We start from the raw sequence: 25,288 nt of genomic DNA on the forward strand, positions 1-25,288 counted from the left end.
ACAACAGCTCACAGAACTCAAAAAGCTGTTTACTCACTAGATCTTATTACCAAATATCTTAAAGGATAGGAATCAAGAGCCAGATGAAGAGATACGTAGGGTGAGGTCCTGAACAAAGGAGCTTCTATTCTTGTGGAGTTTGGGGTCCGGCACTGTTGTGCATGGGTGGAAACGTTCTTGTTCCTCAACCTGGAAGCTCTCAGAATCCTGTTCTTTTGGGGTTTTATGGAGGCCTTATTAGATAGGCATGATTGATTAAATCATTGGCCACTGGTGATTGAACTCAGTCTCCAGTCCCTCTCCCCCCTCTCCCCAGAGATCTGAGGGCGGGACTGAAAGTTCCAACCCTCTAGTCACCTGTGGTTGGCTCCACTGGCAACCTGCAGTCTACTTCGGTGAGTTCCAAAGGTCGACTCATTAACATAACAAAAGACATCTTTGTTGCTCTCAACACTTAGGAAACGCAAGCGTTTTAGGAACTGTGTCAGAAATGAGGACAAAGACCAAACACATATTTCTTATTATAAATCACAATATCACAGGTATGAAGCCTACATTCCAGTACTTTCTTTACATTAATTAACTGTCCAACAGATATGAAACTTTTCTAAGCATTTTAAAGTTATTTTCCCACAAAATCAGAATGCATATGTGTGTGCCTGTATTACACACACACACACACACACACACACACACACACACACATATATTTAGAGAGAGGGAGAAAAAGATAGAGGAAGTGTCATCCATATTTTAGATATAGTTTAACATCACAAATAAAGATGACCATATTTGATTAGCACATTTTAACATTCCTGGTACTCTTTGTTAACCACTTATAAAATGCACTTAAATGATAGAGGAACACTTTCTTCTCTTCATGGTATAATTTTGTCAAAAATAAAGTGCCCCCTTTAGAAATGGGTATGACATAGAATTCTGAAAATTTTAAATCACATTATTTTACAATTTTTGCACATTTTATATTATATGCATTTACTGGACATTTGATCAGGAAATTTATAGACTCTTTACAAGTAAGATTTTAACACACTATTTTGCTCTAATTTTTAGAAAATTTAAGGAGGTGTTGTTTTTATGGATGCTGAATCAGTGTTAATTTCTATTATGTATTCAATTGCTACATTGTGTGATCTGTGCTAAGTATTCCTTTCACTAGAGTTAAAAACAGGTGCTTTTCCTGTGTGTATACACAAATAATAGTCGTTTTCATTTATTTTTTCTCATGACAATAAGATCTATATACATCCCCTGAAGTCAACATGAATAAGATCTATACATTTTTCATGTATATTTTTATATTCCATATTTTAGAACAATTTTAATATTAAAAAATTTGTGTAGATATAATGTATTAATTTTACATTGTTCTAAATAAATAAACAGAAAGTGTTGTCACCATACTTACACCTCTCTTTGGTCCTAATGTCTAGCTGTACTCTGAATTATATGATTTGCATACCTTAAAATAATTCTTAGAAGAAAAGTAGGCAAAATGCACTGTGAGGGCACTGGAGTGACAAGGTAAGAGTAACAGTAGAGGAGAGACTAAGTGCCTTATTACGCTAAATGCAGGTACTTTTACTAAAAGATTTTCTTGTGGATAAATACTTTTAAACCCACATTGTAGACTTATCATTAAATATATACCGAAAAACTTTTATGAAGGCCTTGATGTAGAATTTTAATGTCAGCTTCAAGTTGACATTATATGCTACCTATAAATATGCTGAAAATATTAACTGCATTCTTTTTTCCATTAGGACTAACTCTTTTAACCTCTCTCGTTTTTAAAGAGCTCAAATTACTGGTAAAATTATAAGAGGCTGCAGGAAAGAAACTGAAGTTCAGCTCTCACTTAACATTAAGTAGAACAGTGGCTGAACCACAATAACCAATGTAATAGTTTTCAGGTGCTCTTGGGATATAAAAGACAGGGATGATCATTCAAAGGTGTATTTGATGTCACAAATTATTATTCAGCACTTCTGTTTTAAGACACAAAGCATCCTCTTTCAAAGTAGTTTATGAGTAGGTAGATATGAAGTAAATATTTCTAACTAATAATTGGTAACAGGCTAAAAAACTTTTTTTTTTTTTTTTTACTTCTGAATGGCTGCTCTACAGAGTGGAGAAGACACTAAATGTAATGCAGGCGGGGTTGAGGCTCACTGGTAACTAAGGTCCTTTTTTTTTTTTTTTTTTTCTGTAGAAGTTTCTATAGAACTTGAAAGAAAAGGAAAAAAGTAACCCTAAAAGCATGTTTGCCTGTAATACAGGACAAAAGGAAAACTGCGTCATTGGCTCCCTACTTGGCTATGTAGATGCAAAGATGTGAATGATAAAATTTAGCACTGAGTACTTTAAGAAAAATATAAAAAAATATATTGACCCATGAAATTATATTTCACATATGTAAATTATACTACGTATATGGATATACACACATATATGATTTTCTGTGTAAAAATGCCCTTGCAAAGTCAAAACTACAATTACTAATCTTTCTCCATACGTTGCTTCTCATTTGTTTTATGCCGAATTTTTCTGACATTTATTTACCTGTTCCTATTTCTTCTCTCCTCCATACACATCTTTTGGTACAACACATTGTGAAAATTCAATGAAAAAATACATGTGTAAACTTATTTGCCTCTTATTTTCCTCTGATTGAAAATCCATCAGTGATTGCCATAGAAAATGCCTGAGGCCTTTAGGAACATAAATGAGTTTCAAAGCTGTTCACAGAATGATCTAGATAAGAGCAAGGCGATAACACTTCAATTGATTTCCTTTTCCATAAAATGAGTATTCTATTAGACATTTCATATAAGATGGAATGAATACTATCCTCTAACAGTTGGACAAAAACTTAGATTGAAAATATCAACTAGGTGCATGCCAAAGTCAGAAATCCCGCCTCTTCTCCCCAGAATGTCTCCTATTCGCATGATTTTTACAAGATGCCTTCTGACCTTCTGTGACCTGTTGATGCCAAATAGTGTGACAATCCCATATGTAAGGCTCACTGAAAGGAACTGGTCAATTACAAGAAACAATTTCCATTAAATACCCAGACTAGGGTATCACTGATCTGTAGTATTTCATAAATGTAGATTAGCTTATTTGGGCAAAGGACACAATATTTTATCCAGTTGATTTGAATAAAGACAGGGGTTAGAATCACAAGTTATCTAACAGGAATGTGACATTTGTCTATGCAAAGGGCAATCTTGAGGGTAATGCAGGGAGTCTGGTGAATATTAGCATCAGGAATATACGTGAATTACTGAAATTTCCAATATTTGCTACTTATTATTTTAATAGCTATGCTGAGGTTATATACTAACATCATAAACTTTTGAAGATGTCTTACTTTTGTTACTCACCCGTGCTTGGTCCAGTTATCCACAAAATCACTACTGGACCTGAGCTTTATTTGCTTGTCATGAGGGCTCCACAACAATCCCAGTAGTAGGAAAACACCTTCGAATAGAACAGAAAGCAAAGCAGAATGATACCCTTGTTGCTTCAAAGGGAGAGCAGAAAATAGGCAGCAGCTCGGTATCAGAGCAGATATTTCTGAGTTCAAGCACTGTCACCGGTCATGACTACTACTCTCCATTCCCCCCACAAAAGCAAGCAGTCTGTCCTTAAGTGAGGACTTCCTGGAGTAAAGGCTGTCATAATGGTGATAACGATATTGATAATAATTACTTTGATTCATTTAGCATTAATTGTGCCAGTCAATGCCTAAACTTTGTACATATACTAACACATTTCTAGTGAAGTAGATGCAACTATTTCAACAGATAATCATGAAACATAAAGAAGGCTAGGAAAACATCCAGGGTCACAAGCTACAGGAGTTCAGAAATGGCCTGGGACATGTCACTTGTGATTAAACTTGGTTTAATCATATAACTTTGAAGTGGCTCTTTCAAAATATTGCTAAAATCCTTCAGATGCAAAAACTCTGTATCTTGATTGTGGTGGTGATTAAATCACTGTATGCGTCTCCAAAGCCCCCTTAAACTGTAAACTGAAATATGGATTTTATAGTATGAAAGTAAATCTGAATTTTAAAAAGGAATTAAAGTAAAAGTTAAATATTTAGAAAGGTATGAGGAAGTGGTTTGTATCTTGTAAACAAAACCTGGATCCTTGTTGTTTATTCAAATTTCGATACTCTACGTGTGTGTGAGAGAAAGAGACAGACAGACAGACAGATGGAGACAGACTGTGAAGCAACAACACGATATGAAGGGAAATGATAAGAAACAGAACAGACTGATATGAATGGGGAGGGGTGATTAAGTGAGAAGGGACAGGAGACTACAGGAAATGGAATTGAACAAAGACAGAATAAAAACAGGAAAGGTTATATTATAATCATTTAGAAGAAAGACTAAATAGAATTTGTTAAATCAATAAATATCATTTATTTATTGAGTGGAAAATTCAGGATTTCTTCTGGCATACATAATTTTGGAGTCTATTCCCAGGATCACAGCTACAGAGGACACACTGGAAGAATGATGAACTCAACTCAGTTGGACATGGTGAAACCTTCCATGGTCTTCTTCATCTGGATTAAACTATTCTGTGCTTAGCTGTGTTTCTAATATGTCAGTCAGAAATAGAGTGATGTGTAGTTTTCTATTGCTAACGGATGACAGCAGTCGATGATAAATGTTACCTGGTTTTGTTACTGTGGGGATATTCTGGGGACTATCCAGAATGACCTTAGGTATTCATTCCCGAAGCATCCCAACTGAAAACCAAATACCAGAGGAACTGCAATATCTCTCCATAGTGGGCCATTTGTATTCCTAGCTAAACTCTCCTAATCATAATTTTTCACTCCCTTTCTCCCTTCAGCCAGCTGTGTATGGCATATTATGTTTCAGCCTCTTGAAACACAAGCACCATTTTCTTCTTTCAGACAAAGTAGCATTTGGAAGCACTAACGTATTAACATTCTAGTCAAGCCAACATCTGCACCATTTCTGGAGCTCTTTCATTTTCCTTTTGCTCTCTCAGCACCCACTGGGTGAAGGCGAGTTTGCATCTATAAAGGTTGTCATTTTATTATTTAATGAATAATGCAAACAGAAATCTGATGAATATTGGAAATGTATTCCTCACTGAAATTAATATAAAATGAATTATTGAAATTACAGAAACAAGGTGACTCTAACTTTAATTTTGATATCATAAAGTTACATTTAAATTAAAATATACAAGGTACCATCATATATACTGACTACAGTAACAAACCTATAAAATAGTCTCGCTTGAATGTGTTATTTGCAGTTCGTTTTATTGTGTACGCCTCTCTGTGCTCCTTTTCTCTCTTTTGTTAAAGGTAACAAGGAAATATCACTTTTGGTATTTTGAACCAACATGTCAATATATGCAAATAAAATTTAGTTATTGTGGAATAAATTGCTTTTTTTGGTTGGCTTCCTAGGAAACTTCTAATTATACAAAGGTTTTCCTTATTAGGTAATCAAAGGTATGTATGTGTATCTTTTATTTGCTAGGTAAAGTAAAGAGAACCGTCACTTAGACATTTCCATAAAACCTCTTGCTTTTTCTAGGAGTTCTCCCTTCACATGCCTCCTTAGAGTTTTCAGAAAACCTAGGGAGAATATCTTGGGGTAGACTCCACTCACAGCTGAAAAAGAAATTTGGGATTAGAAGATTCTGAGAAAATGAAATACCAAATTTTCTTTAAGACTGAAGCTGAATAATAGAAGTATAGAGATCACAGAATTGAAGAATCCAGCATAGCTAGAATGAAGCAGGGCAGATCTAGAGTGAGATATTTTAGTAGGGCCTGGTGTTCTGAGAATCACAACCAAAACATGAGCCCGTTGGGTCAGCCAAGGCAGGGCATCTGGGTGGAGCGCCAGAGGAAACATTTCAAACGGAAAGGCACTGGGGCAATGCATTAAAATGTTTTAACAGAAGAGAAGGCAGAGTAGGAAGAGTGCCTTATAGTCCCTGCCTAACTTTGCCACCTTGTAGGTGTTTAGGGGTATTTATCTGTTTTAGTTGCAGAGGTTATTGGCATTAATATTAATCATAGAGGTGCTCGTAATTCAAATAAAATTATAATCCTCTACTTCCCTCATTCTCTGCTAGAAATCTGACATCTCCTCAAAACAGAACACCCTCGAATGGAGATGATTTTGCCTAAAGATTTTTCAATTGTTCTTAGTCTTAGGTTGTGTGTGTCTGTTTTAACACAATTCACTAATTTAGAAAACTTTATTTTCAAATTCCTCTCATGGGAACTCTGAATCCTCATCGACACATAAAATGTCAGTGCGGATATCTGGATGGTTAATGCTGAGTATATTGATAGAGTTGTAAGTCTTAGGATATGAAAAGATGAGAACAAATCCCACGGATAAAATCGCAGCAGAAAACTCTCCTGGTGCCTCTGTTGTAACTGGAGAACAAGTAGGAAATACTGTAATACTGGAGCCTATAAATTTTATATGACATTCTCCTTCTTTGAGCCAGGATATAAACTGAGCATGGCACAGAGAATGCTGAGTGACTTGTGACCCATGAAATATCCTAAGTTTCTTCCAGTCATGAGGTCTGTCTCTTGAACCCAAGAAGCCATGGCTACGGTTTTTTAAAAAATGGCCGTGGATAAAGCTGTTGATGTGAGATAGCCACAATACAGACCCCAGTGAAACCAAGAACAATTTACTCAGCATCAGGGGGAAACGTCCTTCAGTCAGAGTGAATCAGTTGATCCAACTAAAAAAAGATCGCACAATTTCAAGCTGGCAGGCACCAGTTCTGTTATGTGAATAAATAAACAGTGTTTGCAAACAGAGTGAGACTCTGTTTTTCCTTAATTCTGAAAGTCACATACTAGTCTGTGAGCAGCAATGAGGCGCCAGAGGAAATCAGGTGTGAGGAGATCCCTCATTTACTTGTACATTGCTGTTTTAGATGTAATAGTTTAGAAATTATTTTTCTGCCAGAATTACACAGGTAATTCTCTTATATTGAGGATAAATCTGAACTTCTTGTCATCTTGTATTTTCAGAGCATGCTTGTATGACATAATATTTAGATAATGAATCTTTCCCATAATCTTTCTACAATAAAGACTTCATATTACTCTTTCCCTAAGTACAGACAGTTAGGTTTGGGGGAGCGGGTGTGGGGAGGAGGGTTAGGTTTGATAAGGATCCTTGAGAGCCTTTATAATGATTTTTAGATACACTGAAATAAATATCAAATATGTTTTATAGAGAAAAATCTCCCAACTATTTTGGTGATTAGCTACCTTGGGCTTTTGGATTAAAAATTAAAACACGTTTAGGCTGTTTGTTAGAATCTTTTCCTGCAGATAATTTTTTGCCCTTTGAAAAAGAGAAAATCCATGCCACATAAGGTTTAGTTTAAATAATGGGTAAACATTGAAACATATTCTGAATCAAATAAACCTTTTTGTTTGGTAATATGGCCCAGCCACGTAATATGATTTATTAAAACTGTGTCCCTAAATAAGATAAATTATTACTCCAGTGAAAGTTAGATTCCACTGTCCTTTGCTTGTATTTTTCAGAGGCAATCTATGGAGTAGCAGCCTTCCCGTCCCCGCTGCCCTTCTCAGATGCCATCTGCTCCTACAGAGCCGAATGAGAAGCTGAATCGAAACTGAATTTTCTCCAGTGTGCAGGCGTGAACTCACGTGTGTACGTGTGGTGGGGATGGCACTATGAAGTGTGTCATCTCTGATCACAGAATGAAGCTATATCAGTTGGAGTTACTTCCATCCTGTTAGGACAATACCATAGGCTCCAATCTTCTCTGCTAGGCCTCTTTAGAATTGGAAAAGCAAGGAGTGACTCATATAGCTGAATCTAGATTCAATAGAACTACTAACTTTATCTACTAAAACATAGAGCTACTACTGTTCTTTTATCTCAAAGCCACCTCTCTCTTAATGAGAAACACGAACGTATGGGGCAAAGTATTCTGTCCTGGAGGTAGGCAGGCTTGGCTCCAAGCTTATCTTTTCCAATGTGTTCATGTACTCATCAGCTACTACCTTTTCCTTTTTAGTCCCGGGCGTAAAAAAGTACACAATTCACTTGAATCACGAAGATGGACTAGGGAGAACTGCAGTGAGCACACGTGACTAAGCGCAGCTCAGAAGCATCTTAGAATACAGTGGCAACTTACGTAGGTTAAATCTGTATAAATGGCTGCTGAATCCATCTGTCAATCACTTTCCTAGATTTAACTGAAAACACTTTGTAACTCTATTTATTCTCAAGGAGATAATGTTAAATTCATTTAAATTTGTTCCAGATAAAATGCATACAAAAGGCATTCTAATTTTCCTTTGAAAAGTGTACTAGTACTTTTTTTCTTTTTAATTACCTGTCTGGAAGCCATTGAGTATCTCTTCCAGATCCCTGCTTCTAGCTATGGTCCCAGAGATTCAGAGTAATTTTGCTGGTGAAAAAAATGTTTTCCTTTAACCAGCCCAAATACTAGAGCTATATTATTAGTCTACCCATGGTGACATATGACCAGAAATTTTTATTTTACATATATTTCAACTCAGTTCCTCACTGGATGTGTCATCTGAATAGGGGAACGCATGAGTGTGCTGAATGTTTCTTAGATATTTCCTCCTTTATATTTCCAAATGTTTTACTGCAAAAACCTTTGATTCCCTGATTGCAAGTGTTTATTTTCCTTTTTTAAAATAATTAATGACCAGTTTATTCTTTTCTAATTATCCCTTGGGGAGGAGAATGAGCCGTCTCCAATAAAATCCCAGCCTTGATTGTTTTCCTTGTTGTCTCAAGGCATTTCAAAGCTCCTTGAGAGGACTTCCCTGCTCTCCCTAGAGACTTCGAATATGCAAGTAATAAACCTTTCCAAACCCTCTTGGTGTGTACACGTGGAGTCATCTGTCTGCACATCTAAACCAAATTTTGGGTGAGCTCGGAAGGTGGTTATAACATTTACTTTCTTGTGTGCAGTTTTGTGAATATGTGGAGTCATGTGTCCACCGTCACAATTTCATACAGAACGGTTTCATCAGCACAAATACACCCTCAGGCTACACCTGTATATATAAATGCACCCCACCCCTTTAGCAGCCACTGATCTAATTTCTTTGCAGATGATAACATAAATGGAATCATGCAATATGTAACCTTTGGGTACTGGATTCTTTCCCTTAGAAAACTGCACTTAAGTTTCACTAATGTTTTTGCAAGAATCAACAGTTTATTCCTTTCATTCACTAAGTACTAACATTCCTTTTTACTGGTATATCATAGTTGCTTATTAATATTCCAGTCGAAGGACATGCACATTATTTTATAATTATGAATAGAATAAAACATTCACATTAAGATTCTGTGTAACTATAAAGTTTTCTTATCTCTTGCATTGATACCTAGCAGTAGGATAGCAGATAGATTGCTTGGCCATATATTAGGAGCATTAATGAATAGATAAGAAATTTGTCAACTGATTTCCAAAACTGCTCTTATTCTTATCAGTGCTATAGGAGAGTTCCAATTGCTTTTCATTTTTGGTCACTTTTTAAAATTTGTTTCTTTATTGTTTTAAAAGTTCTTTATAAAATCTGAATTCAAGTCATATGTCATAAATGTGATTGGATAATATTTTCTTTATATTTAAAGTGATTTTCTTGTAGGCAACATATATTTGGATGCACTATTTTATTCAATCTGGCAGTCTCCTTTAACTGGGGTGTAAAATTATTCCCATTGAAGGTGATACGCTAGATTATAATTTACCAACTCTTACCAAGAAGACTAGCTGTCTTCTCTCTGATTCCATTTTATCTCCTGTATTGATATATTAGTTATACCTTCTTTTAAAAATAGTGGTTTATCTAAATAAGTTTTACAATATATATCTTGTATAGAAATATTCATATTTATATAAATATTTGTATCTGGGATAAATATTTGTATCAGGAAGTTGATCACACCTTTTTTTCCTGCTAGACCTTCAGTGTCGGGGGTTGAGCTAATCTATACAGATTTGGGCTGGGGCCGAGATATATGATTGCTGTCTTTATACATATTTGCCCTTCAGACTTAAATTCTTATAGAGACACCTTGAAATTCAGATGAGAGTTGATTTCCCAGAGCCTGTCCGCTCAATTTTGACTTTGAGATTTTTGTGCTGTGCATCAAAGAGGGTATCTTTGTGTCCTCTTTCTCCTCCTCTGTCCCTTCCCAACGAATTGTCCACTGTCTTATTATTCAATCTTACTGGCTTGTTGATGAGGGGTTGTGCGGGGTATGTCTCTTTGTTTTGAAAAGTCACCTCAGTCTCAGACAGGTATAATGTTCCTAGGTCGTGGGGGTCTGGCCTCCTGGGATTTCCTGACCCCTCCCCTCTCCATGTGGCTGTGAGCTCAGAGAAATATTTTTCTTCCCTGTGCTCTCCCTGCAGCTGCCTTATGTTTTTACCACTGTAATAAAAACAACAATGTCTGTTGCCCTCTCCTTCACAGATCAAGGCTTTTCCCCCACAGTAGAAAAAGGAGGGAAGGACCTAGGTAGAGGTTCATGTTTTTCTCACAAGCTGCTGCTCTCCTTTCCAGCAGCATCCCCAGCGGGCACTTCTTAGTACTTTTTCCATTATTTTCTGGGAGTGCCCAGTGGGATTCACAAAGACCTGCAAGGTTCCCCCAGTCCTGCAGTTCCCATGGTTTTCACACTGTCCTTCCACTCAGCACTCAGTACTCACTTGTCAATTTCTCAGGAAGAACTCTTTTTATCCATATCCAGTTGCATCGACTTCAGATGAGTGTCTGCTCCCCTGTCCTCTCTACCTGAAGGCACCACGTGCCCTGTATTGCTTTAGAATTTAAACTTTTGGGTTTCTCTATATCTGAATACATACATGATCTAGAAGTTTGGTAAGCTTTTTTGTTGTTGTTGGAGTAGGACTGATGCTTCTTTGAGCTCTCTCCAACCTGGGAGCTGGAATATCTCTAACTTTCAATACACAATTGTTTACCTGCCTTATTTCTCTGGCTATTTCTCCTACATTTCCTTTGCATATCCAGTCTTCTTGGCTAATAACATTAATGTGAGCATTTCTAAGATATTGTCCTAAGCCCTAAGCTCATCCCACACTACATGTTATCACTGAGTAACTTTATTTGCTTCTATGTCATCAGGTAGCCCCTACATGCTAAAGCCCAGATTAGATCTTTCTCTCTAGATAGATGCACATTTCACTGCTTCCTTGAAAGTTTTCCCTGGATATCTAGTGGCATCCAAGACCCAACACACACGAGTTTAACTTCTATCCACCCTCACACTCCTGAATCTACTCTTGTTCACACCCAACAGCATTGCCACGATGCAGCTGCTCGTCAGTGCCAACAATTTGGGAGCCGTCCCCCATTTAGTCTCTCCCATAACCCTCACACCTAATTTGGTGCTGTGTTCTTTGTATTTTATAACCTAAATAACTTTCTAATTCTTCATTCCCAAAGGCTTCGTTCTGTGGCCTACAGTGACTTGGTTTGTGTCCCCAGGAGCAGCCATTATCCTCACTGAGCCCAGATTGATCTTTCTAAATTGATCTTTCCAACCCAGGGGTTGGCAAACCACAGCCCATGAGTCAAATCCAACACTGCTGTTTTGTAAATTACATGCCCTCACATATTTTGTTCACAGCTCCATTTGAGCTACAGTATTAGAATTGAGTAGTTTCTAACAGCAACAGTATTGCAAAGCAAAGACAAATTTTTTTACCATCTGGTCCTTTTTTAAAAATTGACCAACCTCTGTTCTAAACTTGAAACACACATTCCCTTGCTTAAAACTATTCAATGGAACCCAATTTCTCTCAGCAAAAGACAAAATGCTTCAGTGTGGTGCACATCTTCATGATCTGACCTATGTTTCCTTTTCCATTATCACTCATTATTGCTTCCTCCCGGTTCCAGGGTAACATACTAAAACACTTGCAGGTTCCTGTGATGTCACCTTCTCACACTCTTCCAGGCCTTTGTTCATGTGCTTTGTCTCTTCCTGCAAAGTTCGTTCTGAGATAACCCTGTTTAAATTCCCCAACAGCGTTTCTGTCCTTTGGCATTTATCTGCTCATTTTCTCAGATCTCTTGTTTAGAGTAACACTCAGGATTTATTCTGTTGCAACCATTATGATATTTTATTATGTTCTTTTGTTTGCTTTAAATTTGCATTTCCTCCACTTACCTCTAAGCTGCTTATGGCTAGCTCCTTGCTACTTGATCAATACTGCTGAGAGGAACCACATTTTGCACAGAAGATGCATCAAAAACCTGGAATATAGGAAAACCAATCATTCAGTGATTTTTTGGTTTTGTTTTGTAGCCTTCAATGGAATGAATCCTGATTCCTGTTTTGGGATAAAAGCCAAAATCAAATTTGAAAATAGTGTTTTTTCCTCCCATATGGAACTCTTATCCTAAATAAATCTAATTTTGTTTATGAAGAATATTACATAATTTATTTACCAAAAAAGAAAACAGATATAAAATACTCTTTGCATTCAATAATAATTCATTCCTATAGCATTTGGATATTATTTAGTTTTTGATTTTGTTATTTATAAATGTGCTAGAATACAGTAATCCGTTCTGTGAATTTTAGCTGGAAAACATGTAAATTAATTTTTCTGCAAATATTTGCACATTTGTAATTTTAAGATAATTATTTGTATGAAACATTTCCTTCAAAATAATTATTATTTCCTCCTTAATATAATTTCCACTGAATAATTTTCATAAAATAGAGATCAAATCTGAAAATTTTATACATCTGTTGGAGATTCTTCTTGTTAGGAATGGTAGTCATGTAATATATAAATACATTTTTATCTGTCATGCTGTGTAATCAGTATATAGTATTTCTCCATTCTCAATAATAATAATGATTATAATAATAAATTCCAAAAGATAATGAGACTAGTAATCTATATCTTCCATATAACTAATAATATCTAGAAGTAATATTTCTGAACAGTTATTTAATTTTTTCTTTTTATTTAGGAATGTGATGAAGAAGCACTTATTTTATATGTATCCAGTAGAAGGAATCACAAAGGTTCCTTGATAAAATATTAAAGTATATTGTAATATCTGTGACTTCCTTTGGTTTTTAAGTTATACAATATATAAGACATTCGTTTATAGGTGTCAACACGATACCTGTTATATACTTAAAGTAAGAAGCAGTGGCACACAAGAGACCTAAGATAAGTTACAGAAAGAACAACTGAGCTTAAGAAATTAATACAGTAACATGGCAGGAGGAAAAGCACTCCCTTATCTGAGTTCATCTACAATATCTTAGTACCAGGATTCTCAACTGGTTGTTAAGTGATAACATATCCTACCAGGGAAACATAAGATCATACTAGAGCAATCTCACCAGCAGAGCCCTCCTGAGAAAAGGACACTCTTCTAGCTGATTCTTAAACTTTTTCCCATTAACCTGCCTTAGGTCTTACATTATTTTTGTGTTCCGTACATTTTTTTTTATATAACACCAATATACCTTATTTCAAAACACCCATTTTTTGTCTTAACAGTTAAGGTTTTAGATGGTACACACACACACACACGACTTGTTATCTGTTTATGTTAAAACTTAATGAGATAAAAATATATAGTATTAAAATGTACATATATGTATATATAAAAACTTAATGAGAGAGAAAGTTTAGTGTAGCAAAAACTACTAGCCAGTAGATCATGAGAATTATTTCACATGTGCATCCAGGAGCAAGACTGATAATCTCCAAAAGCAAACCATTATAATCTTTGTTCTGTACTTCAAGCCTGTTTTCAAGAATTAAATTTACAAGTTACATAGAGCAGTCAAAAGTGAAATGGATTATTAAAACAATCAAGAAGTAGAATAGCCCCAGATTTTATCTGTGAAATACTTAGATGATTAAGCAAAAAAAAAAAAAAAAAAAAAAGTACATATTTTGTTTTATTGCCAAAATTATCCTGGTGATTTTTAAATTTGCCCTTGTTATTCTATGTCTCCATTTCCTCTGCATAGAGCAGGGCTGGCTATGCACTGCCCATTCTGCAACACCATGAATGGCAGCCCTGGTCACCCATTCCAAAGAGAGAAGTATTGTTCTGTAATTAATTAACAATTTGGAATAACTCTAATTTTATTTTATATCATTATACCATGGTATGCATAAACATACTAGGAGATAAAATACATATTATTAAATACAGCTATACTTCTATTATCTCAAAAATTATTATTTGTTCTTTATTTTCCAATTTGATGAAGAAATCACTTAGAAAAAATGATTGGTCTCTTCAGCTAACACTAAATGTTTGATAGGACTCTTTCATCTTTCACTGCAAATGAGAAGAATATTTCCCAAGGCAAAATGTATAGGATCAGATATTATATTCCCTCTAAGAAACACTTATATTTCTTTATTAATAAGCACTAACTTTTTTTCTTCAATTTATACATATGGAAACTGATGTTTTCCCACCAACATGAAGTTCTTGGCTCAAGGCTATAATTCTTTTTTTTCTTAATTTTTATTTTCAGTACATTAAATTTACTCATGAAAACATTAGTCTGTCATATTTTAAAGTTTCAAGGCTACAGTTCTTATGAACAAGGTGATATTGTGTTGAAACCAAGTTTATCTACCACTAGTTCAGGATTCTTTACATGAAAAATTTATATGAAGAATTTATATGTTCTTTCTATGATATGGTTCACCGTTGCAGTGATATATAAATGACACCGATGCTTCTAATTCTGCCAACTAATAATAATGTGCTACATTTCAAAAGGCTTTTTCAGTATGTATTTTGATTTGACACATCAAGTAAAAGGTGGAGCAAGGTAATTTTGCCAGTATTATTTATTTGCTTGTTTGTGTTTAATTATAATAATAAAATACAATGAAAGAGATGAGACTTATATAAAAGTTAGTGAATTCAAGAACAATTTCTAGAATTCCACTTTGTTTTTATACAATTATTTTATTTTTATTTTGAAAATATATAGAAGTAAAACTGCCTATAACTTCATTAATAAGAAATTTAAAAGTTAATGTATTATAAAGGTGATTTTTCTATAATACTTATTTTTACTATGTCATATTATTCATATCATAAATACATTATTAGTTACTCGACGATCTTAGTTTTAGGAACTGTGTAATATTCTATTATATGAAAGTTTACTTTTTTTTTTTTAACCATTTCCCTCTGATGAACCTAAATGTAGCTTCTACTTTTCATATTATGGTGATACAGAAACCACATAACACAGAAATGTTTTTCAACTTATAATAGTTTCCATATAATAAATCTTGTGAAGTGGTACTGTCTCAATAGTTATGAATATTTTAAAGTATAAAAGGCTACTACAAAGAAAATTTCACAGTTCTCATTCCTTAGCCTTCTCTAAAAGTTCCACTTAGCAATCTAGTCAAGTCTGCATTGAGGTTGAAAGTATACAGAGCCTACAAATGTGTGTGTGTGTGTGGACATGTGTGGACATGGACTGGCTTGCGTATGTGCTAGAATATGGAACTCTTTGAAAAGTTTGAGATACCTGCGAGACACAGACACAGACACACACACACACACACACACACACACACACACACTGTGTGATTATAACATTTTTAATCTCAAATATCTCCAAAATGGGATCGTTTTTGGAAAATAAATATAAACATATTTAATGAGAAAGAGTATTGATATGCCAGCAACTTTACATTGTCTTTTTTTAAACAATCATTCCAGCAACATACAGGTCAGCAAAAAGAATGGACATGTATAATATACTATGCCTTTACAGAATATAATATTAGGTTTACAAAAAAGGAAAGAATCAATATGCCTACATAGCCACATTCTAGTGATCTACATGGGAATTAACGGCTTCCTCCTCAGACGTATAAGATCAACAACAACAAAATACCCGTTGAAAGATACGTAAAATAACATAATGAAGAGAAAAGATGATTGTCAGGTAAAACTGGGCTACAACCCAAGTTAATATACAAATATGTAAAATATGAAACATCAATCATATGCAGTCCCAATCTACTTTTTATCTATATTTTCTTTACTTTGTTTTTAATCTTAGTATTGTCAACATACATCTATCCACTCGGGCCAGAACTTGATAACCCACTTAGACACCTTCTTTCCTTTTAGCTCCTGCTCCAGTCGGCATGGAGTTGGAAATTACCTTCAAACGCCTCTCACTTTCTTGGCCTACTCTATTTCGACACCTGTTTAGTTGTTATCTCATATCCTTGACATAGCCTCCTCACAAACGCTGAAAAAATATTATCCACATTAACATAAGGTCATCTTTTCCTGGTCTGAATCATGCCAGTGTTGACCCTTTCTCCTGGGTCTTGTTGAAAATTGCTATAAAGCCACAAAATGTCATTCATGATGGGGTCTGCTGGACTACTAAGTCTCTACTTAACCTCTCATCCCTTTGTATTTTACGGTCGAGCAACACGAAATGGTTTATTGTTGCAGGAAAACAGCTTAATGATTCTTAGAGCCAGGAGTGCTGCGGGAGCCCTTCTTCCACTCCCCACAGGACTTGACCGGTTAACTCTTGCCAAGTGTCTATTTTATAGAAGTTTGCCTGATATGTCAGAAAAAACACATTTTTTAAAAAAAATTTCACGCATGATTTTCGCTGTTGTATTACTAAACTGCATATTAATTTCTGTATTTACCTATCTTTTCCCCGTAATATACACTGCTATTTTAGAGAGTAGGAACTCTGTATAGTTTACAGTTAAATCCCCAGCATCTATCCCCGTGGGTGTCATGGGACCCACACTGAATAAATATATATTGGTTGAAAGATAAAATATATTCTTCTTGTTATTTCATCAAAACCTCCAAAATAGGTATCCTAGCATTTAAATTTTTAGAAACTATTCCAAAATCCCAGTCTGCTCAACTTAAGCAACATAATATATAATAAAATTAAGGAAATGACACGAGGTTTTATCAGTAACTTAATCTGTGTAACAATTAAGATTTGTATGTAGGTAATATTGATAGAAATAACTTTAGGTATTACAAGCATTAACCGATTAAATTTAGGAATTTAGGTGCTTACAAGATTGTTGAGAAGGCTGTAGATGTAGGGGCTAGTTTTGGCTTGGTAAACGCCTTCCCATGCATCACCATACAGCCTGCCCATCAGGAGAGCTGCTGCCTCTGCTGCAGTGTGGTCCCCACTTAGCTGCCGTGGACACGTTCCAAGACCCCTAGTGGATGCCCGAAACCATCGACAGTACCAAACCCTATGTACACTGTTTTTCCTATACATAAATACCTATGATGAAGCTTCATTTATAAATCAGGCACAGGAAGAGATTAACAACAACTACTACTAATAAAATAGAACAATTACAATATATTATAGTAAAAGTTATGTGAGTGTGGTCTCTCTCTCTCTCTCTCTCAAAATATCTTATTGTACAAACCATGCCTTTTCCATCTTCACCCAGCACTTCCCACACACTGGCCATAACTTTTGTATTTTGAAGAGTGACACCAAAAATAACACGAATTTCCTTTCTCCTTCACAATTTCACAAAGAGAAGATTTGCTCTTACTGTAGATCTTAGCAACCTCAGCACACAACTTTTTTCTTTCCTTATTAAGTGGAGAACTTTTAACTTTTCACTTAAAAGAAGCATTTTATGGCTCCTCTGTGGCATATCCGAATTGCCAGCATCACTACTCTTGCACTTTGGGGACATTATTAGAATAAGGGCCACTGGAACACAAGCACTGCTATACTTCCACAGTCATCTTACAACTGAGACGGCTATTAAGTGACTAATGAGTGGGATATGCTGAGCAAAGGGATGACAGTTCCCAGGCAGGACTAAGCAGGATGGCACAAGATTTCATCACGCTACTCAGAATGGTGCACAGTTTAAAACGTACAAGTGGTTTCTTCTTGGAATTTTCCATTTAATATTTTCAGACTGCAGTTGACCACAGGTAACTGAAACTTCAGATGAGAAGGAACTACTGTGTTCAGAAAGCCATTGTGTCAATGCTGGACACAAGACTACTTTTTATCCACACTCGGGATAAAAAATAACTTCGTAAAATTCTGGCTTCAGGAACACAATAACTTGGCTTCAATTTGGGAACCAGGAAGTGTGCTCCAGACCACTTGTCTCCAGAGCCACGCGGCAGCTGCCACGTGGGAACAGTGATTCACCCACTATATCAGGACTCCTAGCTTAAAGATGGTCTAGGAAATGCTGTCTATATCTTCCCTGCAGTTCCAGATGATAATGAGACTGGATCAACTGGCTGATCCAACATTTCTACCATGATCCGTCTATGCAATAAGAACAGTAAAAATCATACAATAAAGATACTGTTAGAAATCATATTAATCTTCGTTATTAAAAGTCACATAAATCATTAGTTTTTATCTGTGTCAGAAGATGTGGAATTATTTATAAATTTCATAGTTAAAATCAAATAATATTTATTGAACACCTTTACTGGTGTAAGACACTATGCCATATGTAAATAAAATATCTACACATCACAAACTTCGAGTCAAAAAATAAACTGAATAAAGCCAAGTAAATTTAAACTTTACCCAATCTGTTTTATAATGCATACAACCTTCACAACTTACAAGCATAATTCACATTCACTAACATCACTATTCCCATTGTGAGTACTTTGCATTTCTGAGATGAATTACTTGCTACAGCAATATTTTTGATTCTTTGGGATATATATATATATATAAAATTTTTCCTCATATCATCTGTAAATATACATAAACGCACACATACAGGTATACACTTATTTATAATACAAACCCTACAATTGAGCTCAGTGGGGTTTGCCATGGCATCTGTTCTTGTGCCAAGCACATTTACTTAACAGGAAATGCAATATAAAGACAACTAGTGTTTTAATAATTATATTAAAATTAATTATGATTTTTATAGCTTAAACCGTACGCTTTCCTGAAATTCTTCTCTCCCAAATTCAAACTCTTCCCCTAATATTTAAATTATCCCCTAATATGTAAATTATCACTTATTTTAACTCTTACACAGAACTTGAATACAGAGTCTTAGGCAATTCTTGCCCCAGAAAAGCGTGATTAATGACTTTTTCACCTCTACCTAAGAAACGTCTTCACAGGCCTATGCAATCGTTCAGCACAGATGGAAGAAATCTTTGACGTGGACCGCTTACTATAAGCACAGTTGACCTAATCAAAATTAACATCCTCTTTAGAAAAATTTATTATCCATTCACAAAATTCAGTGGCATAACATAAATGTCATGCCATCCTAGGTCTTGAATCAGTAATTGATTTGTTTATGATCTAAACTAATTCTCAAGATTCTGTCTCTTTCCCAACAATAAGTAGAAGCATGAACAGGGAAGGCTATTATTTACCAGCCACAGCTCAATGCACCATGTAATCAAATCCTTCGTCAGAGTATCCTGCCACATAATCAGATCATGTGAGTTGTCAGAAGCAATTTTATAAATATATATTCGTTTAAAGCCTCGGTAAGTTTGCTACAGTGTAGAATAAGTACATTTTTCTACTTCTTTTTTTCCCTCTCTTGATGTTGTATTCTGAATTCTTATGTATGGAGTAATTACATTTCTTAAAATATAGTTCAACTTTGGAAAAATAATAAATGCCCTATTCACCTATCACAAATATTATCCTTCCAAGCCCAAAACACTAAATTATTATGGTTTGATTTGAGTATAATTTTCTCCCAGGATAACTTCTTTACAAGGTGTTTTAAATGTATTTTTCTGAAGTATCAATAAATATTTTTGCTGAGCCATGTTACAGTCAAATAAAAATTCAGTACACAGTCCAAAGCTTACCAAAATTTGTTTGAATATATACATGCAGACAGCCACACCTACATGTACAGTCACACTCCTTTACAAAGAGCACGTTTCTGTGTAATTTGTGACTTTGGCTTAGTTTCATTTGTCGCTGACAGACTGTTGAACACCCTCTGGGTTCTGTCTGCTCTTGGTAACAATGAGTAGCTTTCTTTATAAGGTTCATGGTGTCGATTAAAATAAGCTGAAAATCGATCCGCACCTCTTCGCAGAGGCCAGGCGACTCACCACTAATAATAAAAAAGTATTACATGGTTACTCTTACCGGACAACAATTACATAATTTCTGAGAAGCAACAGTGGAGAGATAGGCTCTTACTTTCTTAAAGTTAGTTATATGCTCCAGAATATTTACTAGGAGACATTCCTTATATTTCACCTTAACTTAAAAAATATTGAATATCCACTCTTGTACTCAGCACAATTAGGAAGAACAGAAGACACAGAAGATTCAGTCTATATCCTTAGGGAGTGCAGGATAATGAAATGTAGCCAAAGAAAACAGCATGCAAACAAGGAAAGAGAATAAAGTAGAGTTTGAGAGGGAACGGATACTGGTGGCTATGAAGTAATCACAAGGGTATTTTGTCTTAAAAGCTTTTGAAGAAGGAACTGGTATGGTTTGGAAGAGAAAGTTCAGTGGAACTTTTTAGGCAAAAGCTGTTGGACATGGGATTAAGTGCAGTAGGATTAGTGGAAAGGGAAGAATGTTCCTGGTTGGGAGCATCTTTTCACTAGTTACATGTTGCCTTATGTACAATGATAATATAAGGTAATTATAACAATTAATTGTGCATAATAACTATGATAAAATATAATAAAAATTACAGGGAGGTCCCCTAGTACAATAATCTTCCCTGTTGCCTCAGCCTCCTAACTCTCCCCCTGGTGCAGGCAGTGACATATACGGCTGGTGAGTCTGGCAGAAGCACCGAGCATGGTTGATTAGGTCCCACTCTCTCCCTTTAGGAGGATCTTCTACCTGAAACAGCACGCTGCTCCCTGCAGTACGTATACGTGGGCAGGCTCTACAGTGGAGGGCTGTAGTTATTCACTATCTTCATACTGTCTGTGACCATGAGGGGTGCATAAGTTAAATTCAAGGTATACCATGATAAAGTAAGTGGACAAGTCTAGACTGTAGCCAGCCATAAAACAAGTATGAGTTTATACCTGCCTGATTCCTGTGTCATCTCTCAATCCTGCCTATTTCTGAGCACAGAACAGAGCATAATTATTCATTGGTTCCCTCTTTCATTGGTGCCATCTTTCAATGTTTATGCTTTAACTACCTTTAAACATAAATGCCAATTTTAATCTAACATTATAAAAAAAAAGTATAAAATAATCATGTACATCTATTTTTACATGCACACAACATATCTACAAAATAACACTTGTTTCTAAAAGAAAATTCTGGTCCAAAATTCTCTGTTTGAAATGATACATTTACCTGTACACTGCTGATGACAATACATCAACAGGGCTCCATAATTTAACAAGCTCTCATCTCATCACAAGAAATGGTGGCATTTTAATTGTGTTCAGTGGTTAGTCCAACATTATAAATGTACCTGATATTAAAAAAAAAAAATTTGTTTCCCTTCGAATAAAACTAGGACACTTCTAACTAGGAAAATGTATCCTACCCTGTAAAATAATTTTGTGCGCTTCTTTCTGCTAAAGATTCCAATTTACTACAAGCTGTTAATCAGTCATTAGCCCTTGTGTTTCGGTAAAAACGCAAAGGTTAAAAGCATATAAATTTGGAGACAGACACATTCCCTTCCATTTTAGGGAGAATTTTCCTAACCATTGATAGTGCCAGGGAGGAGACAGAATCTTTATACTTTTATTGGACTAAAATGTGAACTTTACCTACAGAAGGAGTCAGGATAGATAATTCACTCTATCAGGTTTGAAAATTTAGATGCATTTAGTAGTACCACCCATAATTAGCATGAGTAAGAAGGAAGCATCATGAATCCAATAAAAAAAATTACTTCTGCAAAGAAGTTGAGAGAAAAAAGACCATTTTGAAACCTCTGCTTATTGTTAACTAAATTATCCAGACCTACCCTCCAGCTGATAGAAAGCAAAAAATCTGGACAAGTATAAAATCCATCTGCATGAAAGACCTAGAAAATAGTTAGAAATTACTAAGTTAAAATAGAGTGATGAGCTGGGATACAAGCTTAATTTAGGAACAGACTTTTACTTAGGGTGGTTCGCTGGTTCTGGAGGAGATGGCTGAAGGGCCAAACAGAGTTCACAGATCTTAAAAGTGGGGCACCTGGAACAAGGGGCAGGGGAGGGAGGCACAAACTACTGGGTGTAAGATCAGCTCAAGGATGTATTGTACCACACGGGGAATATAGCCAATACTTTGTAATAACTGTAAATGGAAAGTAACCTTTAAAAATTGTATACATTTTTTTAATTTAAAAAATAAAATCTAGTCTATCTGAAAAAAAAAAAACCAATTTACAGTAGCATCAAAACCAATAAAATAGCTCAGTGATTTGTGACCACCTAGAGGGGTGGGATAGGGAGGGTGGGAGGGAGGGAAACGCAAGAGGGAAGAGATATGGGAACACATGTATATGTATAACTGATTAATCAGTATAACTGATTCACTTTGTTATAAAGCAGAAATTAACACAACCATTGTAAAGCAATTATACTCCAATAAAGATGTAAAAAAAAACAATAAAATAGGACTAAATAAAAGTAAAATAAAATAAATTCAGATATTCTTTGGAGTCTGTGGATGAAAACAATTTAGCCCAGAGGTTCCTGAAGAACTCTCTCCAAGATGGATGGATGGACAGATAGATAGATAGACAGACAGAGGCATAGACACAGACAAAGACACAGACATAGGAATAGATGAAAATGAAAAAAAAAAACACTGAGATGCAAAAAGCAAGATATTATTCTCTAAGGGTGATGTTAAGAGAATGAAAGATATAGCAGATGAGTTTATCGTCTTTCCCTGTCCTTTTTTTGAGGCTAATGAGTAGTCTTTTTTCCCCACATTTCAGTTTTATGGTGATCTTTTACTAGGAGGAAGGTTCTGAATCTGAAGTGGCCTTTCTTTCTTAGCAGTCTTTTTTGATGCAGGATGAGAAAGAAACAACAATGATGGAAGAGAAGCAGTCACTAGTTATGAAATCATGAAGATGAGGTGGGACTTTGGGGAAAGCTAACAACACATAAAGATTTCTGAAGTTTTCATTTAATGAGGTCAAACAATGCTCCCCTCTCTCTCCAACCAAGCAATCCTGTTTAATTAAACTTTCAATAAAAAGCAAATTAGGGTGCCTATATTCAACTTCTTTGATTTCTACTACATACAGGTAATGGACCATAAAGGTCGGGCTTTCATCAGGTCTAACTGAAGAGAACAGAGACTAGAAAAGTAAAGAGTCTGTAAGACGGAGAATTGAATACTTCCAGCATTTAATGGCAACGTTCAGTTTCCTTGGGTAACCCAAGACTTCACTTCTCATTTTAGATGCCAGATTCAATGAAGGTGCTCTGTTCTTCGCACCATCTGATATTAACTGTGCGATCTGGCGTCCTAATAGCCGTATCAGACAGATGGGGGAAAAGCAGTACATGACTGTTCTGGCAGGTATTTGCCCATGTCACTTGTCTCATCTGAGAAAGAAAATATCAGTGAGGAGGGGAGAACAGCAGGTCCTTCCTCACACATAATTCCTCATATATCTGAAACCAAGAGAGGACAACGCCATGGCGCAAAACATGGTTTCCAGTTTAAGTTGGCTGAGAAATATTTCTTGTGTCACAATGATGTTCTCTGACTCAGTTTAATTTTGAAACATCTTGTTTGAAGAAAAACCATGTCAAGAGATGTAATGTGACAAAACACATTTAACAATGAATAAGCTTAAAATGTCAGTGAGATAAGAAGCCAAAAGAAACTTTCATCGAAAGTTTTAATATTCAAACGTTTAACAGCAAAATCAGATACTGTTGTGCATGCTAGTGAGCTAATTTTCTTAAAGTTAGGACAAATGACTACAAATAAATAAGGAAATGATAGAATAATGCTTAGTGTTAAATATTACATTGTGTTAAAGAAAAAATAGATTTCTTTCTTTAATAAACTGACGTACAAATGCTTATCTTTTACACCCCCCAAAAGTATGGGCACTATTGTCTGACACCTACTGAAATTAATGTTACAAATGTTAATGTACATGCACCATATTATAGAGCACATACACTCATATGGGGGGTGGGAGAGGAGTGACAGAGACAGCGAGGGAGTGAGAGACAGCGAGCGAAAGAGGGATTATATACTCTGGATTGGGCACTCCCAGTCACGTCGTCTCACTTCTCAAGTCTGTGGAGCCCTGAGACACCACCCCCACGGCTCTTCTAAAGATGACAGAACAAGCTCAGAGTGGTGAAGAAGCCACTTGCTTCACTCATGTTCTATTTTGGTTTCACAAAACCCACCCTTTTCTAGTGGCCTGAGTTCTCCTAGCAGTGTCCTTCTCATATAAGCATTACTTACTTATGCAATTTCAACATGAGCTTTGTATAAAGAGAAACCAGAAATTCCCAGTCTTCCACGTCTTGCTCTGCTAAGTAAAAGAGTATCGATTTATCCCTATTTACCTCTCCAGCTGTCCAGCTACGTTTATAGCTACTGTACCTTCTCTAGGTGAGATAGAAAGTATTGGAGATAAATTGCTTGATATTAAATTAATATGCTATAGCACTGGTTGTCAAGTTTTACATAACATTTTGCTAAAAATATAAATACTTGGATTCCATACCTAGAGATTATGATTCAAATTTGTGGTAGGGTCAAGAAGTCTGAAATTATAACAAATTCCACACATGATTTTTTTTGTTTGTTTGCGGTACACGGGCCTCTCACTGTTGTGGCCTCTCCCATTGTGGAGCACAGGCTCCGGACACGCAGGCTCAGCGGCCATGGTTCACGGGCCCAGCCGCTCCACGGCATGTGGGATCTTCCCAGACCGGGGCACGAACCCGTGTCCCCTGCATTGGCAGGCGGACTCTCAACCACTGCGCCACCAGGGAAGCCCTTCCACATGATTTTGATGCAAATGACCCCAGTGCTGTACTCTGGGACACACTAAGGAGAGATTTTGAGTTTAAATAATGCCATACATTTTAGCACCTTCTACTTCCCTCGTTTGGAATATTTTCTTTGCAGTAGAGAGGGAGCAAAAGAGAAAGAAAATATATTTATATACATACAAATAT

General features: G+C 35.8%; 1 long non-coding RNA gene across 1 annotated transcript in view; it reads right to left on the reverse strand.

Annotated features, from left to right (window-relative positions):
* The window catches only part of LOC137216091 (uncharacterized), a 207,966-nt gene that overhangs the window by 160,453 nt on the left and 22,225 nt on the right, over positions 1-25,288 (reverse strand). Inside the window, exons 2-3 of the long non-coding RNA XR_010939589.1 lie at positions 12,291-12,376; positions 3,411-3,507 (exon numbers count right to left, since the gene is read on the reverse strand). This is a non-coding gene — a long non-coding RNA (uncharacterized lncRNA). The remainder of the gene's footprint in view (positions 1-3,410; positions 3,508-12,290; positions 12,377-25,288) is intronic.

The sequence above is a fragment of the Pseudorca crassidens genome, chromosome 21 (assembly GCF_039906515.1).
Source record: "Pseudorca crassidens isolate mPseCra1 chromosome 21, mPseCra1.hap1, whole genome shotgun sequence".
Classification (NCBI taxonomy): Eukaryota; Metazoa; Chordata; class Mammalia; order Artiodactyla; family Delphinidae; genus Pseudorca; species Pseudorca crassidens.